We start from the raw sequence: 13,242 nt of genomic DNA, 5'->3' as shown, positions 1-13,242 counted from the left end.
ATTCTGACCAAGTTAACAACGACAAGTTTCTTAGTCGAAATCTGTGGTCTCACGGGTCATTAAACTAAATGATTTTAACATTTACATTCACTTAATATCTACAATATATCATTATAATGTTTCGTTTAAACAACCCGTGATTCCACGGGTCATTTCAATAATTTAATACACTTACACTTCACTTAATTATTTATTATTATTTATTTATATGATAATAATAATAAAACTTGAACGTGGTTTAAAATAGGTCTAGAATGGGATAGAGACGAAAGCCCAATAAATACTAGAAAACGGTAATGATAAGGTCGGGCCTAATGGTTCGTTTATCTCTTTCTTGTCTCATGAAAGTGATGAAACGCGGATAATATTGTTTTTCATAATTTGATTATTTGATATTTGATTAATGATATTTGATATATGATTATGATTATATATATTAAGGTACATGTTTGGTAAGATACAAGGGTTCAAAACTGGTACAACCAAAGTTAATATGTATTATATTAAATTATCTAAACTTGTTAATTGAATGCTGAAATAAGACAAATGTGTGTTTGACTGAAACAGGAAAGAAGATTCAAAAGAGTGACGTTTGGTAAGATACAAGAGTTGAAAACTGGTCAAATTGGAGTTTAAGACCATATGTATCGGTTTAGAGCAACGGCGTCGGAGGGTGATATGGCTCCAAGCGCCGCCCCCTTCTTGTAGTATCAAGGCGTTGGTTGAAGAAAATAGGGTGGCGTTCCTGGGATTCCAACGGGGTTGGCAACGCAGTTGCTTTGTTTTTTTTAATATTTTATTATTTTAAAAATATAATTTTTATCCCTTTTTAATTACTTTATCAATTATATTTTAACACATCATCACACCACTCCTAACTCACATCAAAAATCCACACCACCACTACTCCACAAAAACAACACACACGTCCTAATCATCAAAAAAGTACAAAAAGCAACTCATGCCCCCAACCCACGCCCCCAACCACTACAACTAGTCTAAGTTGTCTTTTTCCACGACCCGACTTATTAAACCACTACTTTTTTTTTTAACTTGTTTGAAACGGGTTTACTTTTTAATTTAATAAGACTAGAACTAGAAAGCTAGAAACAAAAAGGCAGCTTCGTAGCTAAATAGTACATGATCCGTCCTAAAATAGCGGTCTCTTTTGACGTTTCAAAATATTCTTTTTTCAAATTTTAACTTTAAATATTTTTATTCGTAATATATGATATCTAAAGAAAATTGTATAAATAGATTCGATTTAAAAATGTGTTTTCATTGATATAACTTTCATCAAATTTTATAAAACACATATAAAAATATTTAATGTCATTAACTAGATTAGTAAACTCTCTCTCTTAAGAAGTAAAAAAAAAACCTATCTAAACTCGGTCGCCACCATCCTATTTCTCTTCCTCCGACTGCCGGTTTCGCCGGTGGTCCGAAAGACCTCCCTTCCTCACCCATTATCCTTCGTTTTTTATTCTCTGTTCTCCTTACTTTTAATTCACTTATGTATTATTCGTGTTAGGTGTCTGTTTTCAATTCGTGTGTATCGTTGTCGGTCGCTGGTTTTCAGGTGGTTAGGTCGTGGTTTAGATCATCAAATAAGGTTGCATTCGTGGGTTCTTCGGGCGGTTCCTCTGGATCTTGTCGCCTCGTGTATTCCGGTGCCGATCTACAGGTTCGTGTTTGTGGGTTTTGTGGTTGTGGTCTTCGATTCGTAGGTTCGTGGTTATTTATTGTTGATTCGTGGTTGTTGATTCGTAGTTTTGATTTGTGATTGTCGATTTGGTTGTTGTCGATTTATGTAGACGTGCTCTTAATCGTGAAGTGTGTGGAAGATCAATATAGATTTTTATTTTCTGGTCGAGCTTGAGTTTCCATGAAGGCTTAGATGTCTTAGAGCATCTGTTTCGTCATGTGGTGTTCAATTATTGCGTGTTATTTCTTTGTTAATCATATTGACATGATTCGTTATCACCACTCGATTTGATTGTGTGTTATCGGAGTTTGGTTTAGATTTTCGTGGGTTTCGTGGTGTGGTTTTCGGGTCGTAGTTACTGTTTCGTTTTCATGCTTTCATTCGGGTGCTGCCGTGAAGTGGTAATGTGATATGTTTTTGGTTAACAAGGTGGTTTCCTTTGATTGTTGGTTCGTTCGTTTGCTGTAACCTTTTTGTTATGATTTGTGTTAAAGGGTGAGTTTTAGAATCGTTGATGTTGTAGGTTTACATCTGAGCTTGTCATGTTTAGATTGTGTTAGTCGATTCGTGTTGAAGTCATTACATTGTAGAAGGTTCGGCAGAGGTCGTGTTATGTATTCCACTTTTGTAATTCCTAGCATCTTGCTAGTTTTATTAATATTAATATAATTGTATTGCCTTTAAAAATATATATATATATATATATATATTTAATGTCAATGTTACATAAGAAATACTTATAAAGTCAAAGTGGAACAATAATATGAGATGGAGAGAGTACTAACTTCGTTATAAATAAAGTCGTTTTATAATATATACCAAATAGATATAAATATTGGTTTCGCGTAAAAAATATATAGTATATTTAGTTTGATTATTATTATTTTGTAGGCATATAAAACACGATGTTATGGAAAGATAAAAAAATAAAAAATCAGATTATACATTATAGAGTTTATACATTTGAAGGCCACCTAAGTTTATTAATTTATTTTTTATAAGTTTCTCTTTTTTGAAAACGATTTTGTATATGATGTTTCATTGTATATTAAATTTGCCTAACAACTCACTGAAATATGTAAATTAAAACAAAAACTAATCATCTATATATCTATATCTATATAGTCATATAAAGTTCTAAAATGATGATGTTATCATTAAGCTAATTACTCTTTAATTTTTATAAAATTAACGACATTAAGCTAAAAGACATTTTTTATTACTAATAATTATTTATTATTATTTGTTACTTTTAATATAATAATTATAATTATTATATTATTAATATTCAAATTTGGATTTTTTTACGAAATTAATTACGTTACATATGTATGCTAAAATATATATCTCTATATATTTATAAAATTAACGACAAGTTTCTTACTCAAACGGGTTATTAAAATAAATGACTTTAGCATTTACATTCACTTAATACCTAAAACATGTAATTAAATTGTTTCGTTTAAACAAACTCGTGATTTCCCGGGTCATTTCACTAGTGTATATATTAATTAACATTATATATATTATTTGATTATAATTTTATTTGCATTTTTATTTTTATTTTTACTATGAGATTTAACCAAATATGATATGTGAGGAATATCATGTGGTGATTTTTTGGTGGTCAAAAAAATCGTTTACCAATGTGTTGTCTACAAACTTAAATAAAGTGGTTTATCCTTCTAAATAATCATCCTACAAAATAAATGTTTGATACTTAGTCAAATTAACAAATCATGTAAGATGGAAGAATTTTTTTTTTTTTTTTTTTGCTACATGTCACAATTATACATGATTATCACGATAATTAGGAAGATTAGTACAAGACAAAATTATTATCATATAAATATATATTTGCGTGGTTCATAAAATCTTTATATTGGGTGTTTTTGGCACGCGAACTTATATCAGATTATATGTGCGACGATCGCTCCAAATTCATATGGACGAATACGTCATTCATCGATTTCATAGCGAGATATTTGACCTCTATATGATACGTTTTATAAACATTGCATTCTTTTAAAAAGGTATACCATAAATGAATACTTAAATCCAAGGTTTTCGACATCTGATGATTTTTACATATAGACAATCACCGTAAATAATGGTTTACAATAATAATTATGTTGACAATGCAGTCAAAATAGATACATGATAATGATTTTGTGAATGCAACGTTTCCTTGAAAAATATGTCATGTAAGACTCCATGCACATAGATTGTCTAACATATAAGCAAACAGCGGAAGACTTCTAGGAAACCTGAGAATAAACATGCTAACAAGTGTCAACACAAAGGTTGGTGAGTTCATAGTTTTAATGTATCGCATAATCTGTATATAAAGGTGGATCACAAGATTTCAGTTGTTTCATCCGAAACGTTTATCAAAAGATTCTACGTAATTGAGCACCCTGGTAACTAAACTTAACGTATATATAATTTGTACCCTTTGTATAATCATTTTAATAATACACGCAAACCAACGTGTCGCTTCTCAAATAGCATACGTCGGTTAAAAGGCTAGTGCTCTAGCTCGGACGGGGATATCAAGCCCTATGGATCCATATATAACTACTCGCGCCCACCAGTTCTTATAACCGGCAGTTACTAGTTACCAAAGCTAAGGGGTTTTCGATTCAAACTCAGTGTAGAATTAAGTATGTACTTGTGTCTATTGTTTAAAATAAAGTGCATGTATTCTCAGCCCAAAAATATAGATTACAAAAGCAATTAAAAAGGGAGCAAATGAAACTCACCTTAGCAGCATATAAAGTCGTTCACCAAAATGTGACCGAAACTAGGATTACCAAATAACCGTAGATCTCAACCTAGAGAACATATGTTGGTCAATAAATGTCTATCAAGCTAGGTCAGGTCATAGTGTATCACAATCCTAATGCTCGAGATCGACATACAAAAGTTATCCAAAGTCGTTTCAAAAAGTCAATTTTGACAATAGTTCAACAAAACGAGATGTGCCTTATATAAGGATTCATTTACTCGGCTGGTAATATTCAAAAATCCAATTTATCAATCTTACAAACAAGTTGTTTAAATATTAATTGTAGATTCAAAAGCAATTCCAATTAACGTCAATCATAATTCAGTTGACCATATCTTTTAATTCGTTCATCGAAATTACGCAATTTCTAAATGAAAAATTATTGATTTTTCGCCAGCTTTCCAAAAACATGCATATCATATACCTTTTATCAGTAATATATGTATTTAATCCGTGATTCATCATAACTATATAACGACGAAATTTAGCATACAAGCATGCATAAACATATATACTCGAGCACTAGACATGTATACACTATTAATATATAAAAGATAAAATATGAATGCTCACGTATCAATATTGTGATTCAATATTGCAGGAAAGTACGTAGACGCAACAGAGATGATAAACACTGGGTTTGACTTGCAAACAATACCCACGAATATTACCCATAACCTCCATAGCTATAACCCATAATTTTCTTAGCTCTATCCAGTTCGAAAAGCTTGTTTTGAAGTGACACGCTCATGACCTCGTCGTAGTATTTTATGTATAATATTAATTAATTAATAATAATAATAATAATAATAATAATAATAATAATAATAATAATATATATATATGTATATATATATATATATATATATATATATATATATATATATATATATATATATATATAAAGAGAGCAGAGGGATGTGAGGATATGTGTGTGTGTAATCGAGCAAAAACGAATTCAATTTATAGATCTTTCCTGAAATCTGACCCCATGCGATCGCATGGTTTTATGCCTATTTCCCATGCGATCGCATGGCCCCAAAATCCAGCTCACAATTTTTTTTTTTTGTTTTGCTTGTCGACATAATTAAATCTAATATATATAATATATATAATTTAAATTAATTAATTATATAATATATTATATTCTCTTGTCTAGTTGACTTGTAATTTTTGTTCCGATAAGTCATACGTCGTCACTCGACTTATGTTCCGGTTCCGGTTTTTCGAACGTCCTTTCGTACACTGAGAAAACTGGCACTTTACCTTTCGTGACTCGTACATTTGTCAAAATATAGACTTAACTATCCATAAACTATATCACTCGAAATATAACTTATACATTCGAGTGTTTTGGTCATTTACTTCTATAAATCATCGTCTCGTTATCTATCAAAGTATATTTAATAATATTGTTTTAAATCAAAACGTTTAATAACCAAGTTAGTATTCATAAACACGTTTTAAATACACATTGCAAGTTATTCATACAATTACAATTCCAACTTATCATATATATTCAAATAGATATTTAAACCAATAAGTTTTATGCACAGTATCATACAATTAATACTTTGTTACGCTTTCAAGTTATAGTGTATATATGTATCTTTTTACATATAATTGTTCGCGAATCGTCGAGAACAGTCGATGGGTAATTGAATAGTTCAAAATTTTTGAGATTTAGTTTTACAGACTTTGCTTATCGTGTCGGAAACATTAAATTATATCGAGAATTTGGTTCAAAATAAGTCGAAATTTTCCGGGTCATCACAATATGAGAATTCAAATTTTTTTTTCTTCTGTAAGCTTAACTTTTTAGTTTATTTAATAGATCAAATTTTAAGAAAACAAACTCTAAAAAAATATAAGCTAGTTAAAGCATTTTATAAAAATAATTTGAATTTATCATTATAATTATATATTAGTAATATTATATATTATGATTATTTACATATGTATTGTTATATATATATATATATATATATATATATATATATATATATATATATATATATATATATATATTGGTAGGATCAAAGGGGAAGTAATCAATTGGGAGGAAATGGGAGGAAACAATTTTTTTTTTATTTTTTTCGTTTTTTGAAAAAACTTTGTTCACGAACATTATAGATTGGATGAAAATATGAACATGCAACAAAGACACTTTGTGATAAATATTTTTATTTAGCGGTAAAACGCTCGAAGAATTAATATATAACAATTATCGTGTTTTTCGAGCATATTTTGAGGTTTTAGATATTTTAGAGTTTAGATATTAGGGTTTAGAAATTTAGGGTTTAGGGTTTAGATTTATGATTTAGATTGAGTTTTTAACACGGACGGTTTAGAGTTTAGGGTTTCTAAACCCTAAACTATAAATCAGGCTAAATTTTGACAAAAAGTACTTCACAAAATATGAAGAAAAAAAAACGTTAACATTCTTCACGATCAATATTATCTTGAATGTTATTTTTGTCGATCGTATTCCCGCATAAATAATAACATTCATCACGAAGTGTCCTTTCACTAAGGGTAGAATCAATGGGGAAGTAACCAATCGGGAGAAAGAGGGGGAAACAAAAAAAAGATTTTCATTATTTATTATATTATATATAGTATAGTACTCCGTATAATAATAATAACTAGTTGTGGAGCCCTCGCTTCGCTCCGGGAGCTCTGTTTTGAATGCGAGTTAAAAAAAATAATTCTTGATCTATCTTGTAAAAAAGAATTTTTTTCGACATCTAACATTGAAGGGTTGTTCCTTTTGTGAATGTTGCTTATTTTAGCGTTAAAGTTAGTTGATCTATTTTGTAAAAAAGGAATATTTTTCGACATCTTTTGGTAGCATTGAAGGGTTGTTCTGTCATAACCCGTCCTTAACCATAAGAACGCGTTAGATAACGTATGATTTCATTGCGAGGTATTGACCTCTATATGAGACATTTTTGAAAGAAAACTGCATATATTATACATTACAAACCATAACCATTATTTTTGTTACAAGCTTAAGACAATAAAAAGAAGATTAACGTTTAGCGATAATCTTCGACTTACAAACTTTACAAATGATGACAACAACACGGTTTCTAGCATATTTTACAATACAACATCTCGGATATGCAGTTTTATTTTTTGACACAAACATGCGTACGCAAGATCCTGGTTAGATCCAACATGATGCAGCGGAAGCTTTAGAAATCACCTGAGAATAGACATGTTTTAAAAAGGTCAACATAAAGTTGGTGAGATATAGGTTTAGTGCCGGCAGCAATATATATATATAGACCACAAGATTTCGTATATAAACAGTTTAATAAAAGTATTCTAAGTGGTTGAGCACTCGGTAACCATACTTAACATTTTCACGTCGCATATTCCCTTTAATATGAAATCTTACTACACCGTACCAAGTGTAGTCACAAAACGAAGTACTGTGCAACCGTTGAATACTGGTCGTCCAGTCCGGTTGGGGTTGTCAGGCCCGATAGATCTATCAACAGGATTCGCGTTTACAATACCGCTGTAAATATTAGTTACCAAGCTACAGGGAAGTATGCCAGTGGTACAACTCAACGTAGAACATATTTTTCAGTTACTTGTGTCCATATCGTAAAACATAAAATACATGTATTCTCATCCCGAAATATTTAGAGTTTAAAAGTGGGACTATATACTCACGGTTGTCTTTGAAGATATAGATAATTGACTTGGTCTCCCGGTTGATATCACGAACCTATCCATATATAATATATCAATATGTTTTCATTTTTAAACAAACGTTATAAATATATACTTGTTATACTTTTAATACTTTGAATAATTCCTTAGTCCGTAGTTAGCAGTCCGATGTTAGTAATTCAATTTTAATGGTTCATTTTTAGATGTTTAATATACCCGCAATGAAATAAATAAAACCCCCAACGAAATCAATAAAACCCCATCATATATGTATTGGTCGAGATTAATCTTGACCCATGGTACCGGTGTTGTCAAATGACGTGTTGCGTACAATCATGGGATCTTATGATTAATCTTCTCGTATTGTTTACGGGTGATCCTGAACCATATAAAATTGAATTATAAGTACATATATATAAAATATCATGTTATCTTAGAAATATGTGATTTATATCATTTTTTTCCAATTGATCCCGTAGTTGAAATGATCTAGGATAACCAATTTTGTTTCGGTCATAGTTTCTTCGTTACAAATCCGTTTTCGTTGATTCAAATTGCCATCTTCTTGGATCGAGTTCTTCTTTAAGACTATGGACTGTAAATACCTTGGTTTGTATTTAAAATCATACGGCATAAGTGAAACATTAGTGAAACATATGAAGTTAAACATTTTTGTTACAACAAAATCATTTAATGACCATTTTTCTAAAAATACTTATACTTTGAAAAACCAAGTTTTACCTTGTTAAATTAGCATATACATAAGTTATATTACAGGTCTTGAAGTATTTTAAAAGTTAAGTTAGAAGGATCTATTTAGTTTGCAAACAAGTTTGAAAAACATTCAAACTATGTTCTTGTTGTTAAACTTTTGTACCACAAAATAAGATAGCTATATATATATGAATTGAATAAGGTTATGAACATAGATTCTACCTCAAGTTCCTTGGATAAGTTTGCTGTAAAAGAGGAGTAAGAAGCTAGAATCAAAAGGGTGATAGAAGTGGATGAAAGATTGGAAGTAAGTTGGTGTTCTTGGAGGGTTTTCTTGAAATGTTTTTGTATGGTTTTCTTATGGTGTTTTAGTATGGTTTTTGAAGCTAGATCTTTATGGAATTTTGCTGGGTTGTTATGGAGTTTAGAGAGTAAGAAAGAGTGTGTGTTTTTAGTTAAGAGATTGAAGTAAAAATGAATCAAAAATGATGATACATATATACTCCTAAAAATGTGATCTTTAAGGATAACATGACAAAATTCTAGTTTGTATTTTTGTAATTAGTCTTGCAATGATTCAAAAGTAATTACCTAGCTCTAAGGGCATGAATAATGGCTGGTTAGGTGGTGATTTTGATGTGTATTTACTATTAGTAAATACGTATAGGAGCTATGTATGATACGAGTACAAATACTCTAAATATACGTATAGAAATTTTGTGAAAAATGGAATGAGGATTCAAATATAGCTATCTTTTGTGAATATACTTATATGGTTTTATGTATTTAAGTCTTTAAAAGTGATTAAATACATTACTTATACAATATATGTATAAACATTATATGTCTTAAGTATTTATGTCAAATAACGTTACGTATAGTTATCGTTTTGAAAACTTAAGTTAGTAGTTTCAAAATACACATATAACTTGTTGTTATTAATACAAAATGAGATATTAAAACATTTATTAATCATGTTAAATATGTATATATACATTTATATACACAAACGTATAATTATCATATATTGTATAGTTCGTGATATCATCGGTCAAACTAGACGGTCAAACGTTGTGTAAAACTCTTTTCGGAAATATAAATCTCGACAATTTGGATTGCTTATCATGTTGGCAAGGTTTAATTTATGTAAATATTAATCTTATAAGTATAGTATGATCGAAAAAGTGCGGGTCGTTACATTACCTCCCCGTTAAATAAATTTCGTCCCGAAATTTTAAAATTGTACCTATTTTGCGTCATTGAGAAACAAATGCGGATACTTTCGTTTCATCTGATCTTCTCGTTCCCAAGTAAACTCGGGACCTCTTCTAGCATTCCAACGAACCTTAACAATCGGTATATTGCTCTGTTTGAGCTGTTTAACTTCACGGTCCATGATTTCAATTGGTTCTTCGACGAATTGTAGTTTCTCGTCGACATGGATTTCTTCAAGAGGAATGGTAAGGTCTTCCTTTGCAAGACACTTCTTAAGGTTCGAGATGTGAAAGGTATTATGTACTCCGGCGAGTTGTTGCGGTAACTCGAGTCGATAAGCTACCGGTCCAATGCGTTCGATGATCTTGAACGGGCCTACGTACCTTGGGTTCAGTTTACCCCTTTTGCCGAAACGTATTACACCTTTCCAAGGTGACACCTTTAGCATAACCATGTCCCCGACCTGAAACTCTAATGGTTTCCTTCGAACATCGGCGTAGCTCTTTTGGCGACTACGGGCTGTTTTCAATCTCTCCTTGATTTGCACTATCTTCTCAGTCGTTTCATGTATGATCTCGGGACCAGTTAAATGTCGATCTCCTACTTCATTCCAACAGATAGGAGATCTACACTTCCTTCCGTACAATGCTTCGAATGGCGCAGCTCCAATGCTCGCATGATAACTATTATTATACGAGAATTCTGCTAACGGTAGATATTTATCCCATCCGTTTCCAAAATCGATCACACATGCCCTGAGCATATCTTCAAGAGTCTGAATCGTTCTCTCACTCTGTCCATCGGTTTGTGGATGATATGCGGTACTCATATCCAACCGAGTTCCTAGTGCCTCCTGTAGTGATTGCCAAAATTTTGAAGTAAATCTACTATCACGATCGGATATAATGGAAATAGGTATTCCATGCCTTGAAACTATTTCCTTTATATACAATCGTAATAGTTTCTCCATTCTATCCGTTTCCTTTATAGGCAAGAAATGTGCAGACTTGGTGAGACGATCAACAATCACCCAAATGGTGTCGTATCCCCAGGCAGTCTTTGGTAACTTCGTGATGAAATCCATGGTAATACCATCCCATTTCCATTCTGGGATTTCTGGTTGTTGAAGTAACCCTGACGGCTTTTGGTGTTCTGCTTTGACTTTGGAACAAGTTAAACATTCCCCAACATATGTTGCAACGTCTGTCTTCAAATTAGGCCACCAATAATGCGTCTTAAGATCTTGGTACATCTTTCCAACTCCAGGATGTATTGAATATCTTGTCTTATGTGCCTCGTTCAATATCAACTTCCTTAATCCACCCAACTTCGGTACCCAAATACGATTTGCAAAATATCGAATTCCATCTTCCCGCATAACGAGTTGCTTCTCATACTTCTTCATTATTTCACTTCCTATATTTTCTTTAGTAAGTGCTTCTCGTTGAACTTCTTTGATTTGTGAGTTGAGATTCATGCGAATTTTTATGTTCATCGCTCGTACTCGAATTGGTTCTCGTTCCTTTCTGCTTAGAGCGTCGGCCACCACGTTCGCTTTCCCGGGATGATAACGAATTTCACAATCATAGTCATTTATTAACTCAACCCACCTACGTTGCCTCATGTTCAGCTGTTTTTGATCGAAAATATGTTGAAGGCTTTTATGATCAGTAAACACAGTGAATTTAACCCCATACAAGTAATGTCTCCACATCTTCAATGCAAACACGACTGCTCCCAGTTCTAGATCATGCGTCGTATAATTCCGCTCGTGAATCTTCAATTGTCGGGATGCAAATGCAATTACTTTCTTTCGTTGCATAAGAACACAACCAAAACCTTGTCGCGAAGCGTCACAATATATTTCAAAATCATCGTTCCCTTCAGGTAACGATAAAATAGGCGCCGTAGTTAACTTCTTCTTCAATAATTGAAATGCGTTCTCCTGCTCCGAGGTCCATTCGTATTTCTTCCCTTTTTGCGTTAATGCTGTCAATGGCTTAGCTATTCGAGAAAAATCTTGAATAAACCTTCTATAATAACCGGCTAAACCCAAAAATTGGCGTATCTGCGTTGGTGTCTTAGGAGTCTCCCATTTTTCAATAGCTTCAGTTTTTGCTGGATCAACCTGAATTCCTTCGCTATTAACAACATGGCCAAGAAATTGCACTTCTTTCAACCAAAAAGCACACTTAGAAAATTTAGCATATAGCTGTTCTTTTCTTAACAACTCCAATATCAACCTTAAATGCTCTTCATGCTCTTGCTCACTCTTGGAATAGATAAGAATATCATCAATGAAAACGATAACAAACTTATCTAAATACGGACTACAAACTCGATTCATGAGGTCCATGAATACAGCTGGCGCATTCGTCAATCCAAACGGCATGACTAAAAATTCGTAATGGCCGTAGCGTGTCCGAAAAGCAGTTTTCGGAATGTCCTCTTCTTTGACGCGTAGTTGATGATAGCCCGATCTTAAGTCGATTTTCGAATACATACATGATCCTTGCAATTGATCAAATAAGTCATCAATTCTCGGTAGTGGATACCGATTCTTGATAGTTAACTTATTTAATTCACGATAGTCTATACACATCCTAAAAGATCCATCTTTCTTCTTAACAAACAAAATTGGAGCTCCCCACGGTGAAGTACTCGGTCGTATGAATCCACGGTCCAGTAATTCTTTTAACTGACTTTGAAGTTCTTTTAACTCGGACGGTGCAAGTCTATATGGAGCACGAGCCACTGGTGCAGCTCCTGGTACTAAATCTATTTGAAATTCTACCGATCTAAATGGAGGTAATCCCGGCAATTCTTCCGGAAAAACTTCAGGAAAATCTCTTGCCACAGGCACGTCGTTGATGCACTTTTCTTTCTTTTCGACTTTATTAACATGTGCTAAAATAGCGTAACATCCCTTTTCTAAACACTTCTTGGCTTTCAAACAGCTAATGAGTTTTAGCTTTGAATTACCCTTCTCTCCATAAATCATCACCGGTATTTTATCCTTACCAGGAATACGAATTGCCTTCTTGGCACAAACAACTTCCGCTCCTATTTTGGACATCCAGTCCATGCCGACTATTACATCAAAACCTCCTAATTCTACGGGTATTAAGTCGAT

Source organism: Rutidosis leptorrhynchoides, chromosome 3 (assembly GCF_046630445.1).
Source record: "Rutidosis leptorrhynchoides isolate AG116_Rl617_1_P2 chromosome 3, CSIRO_AGI_Rlap_v1, whole genome shotgun sequence".
In the NCBI taxonomy this organism is placed as follows: domain Eukaryota; kingdom Viridiplantae; phylum Streptophyta; class Magnoliopsida; order Asterales; family Asteraceae; genus Rutidosis; species Rutidosis leptorrhynchoides.
The sequence above is the reverse complement of the archived record's forward strand: the minus strand, read 5'-3'. Positions refer to the sequence as shown.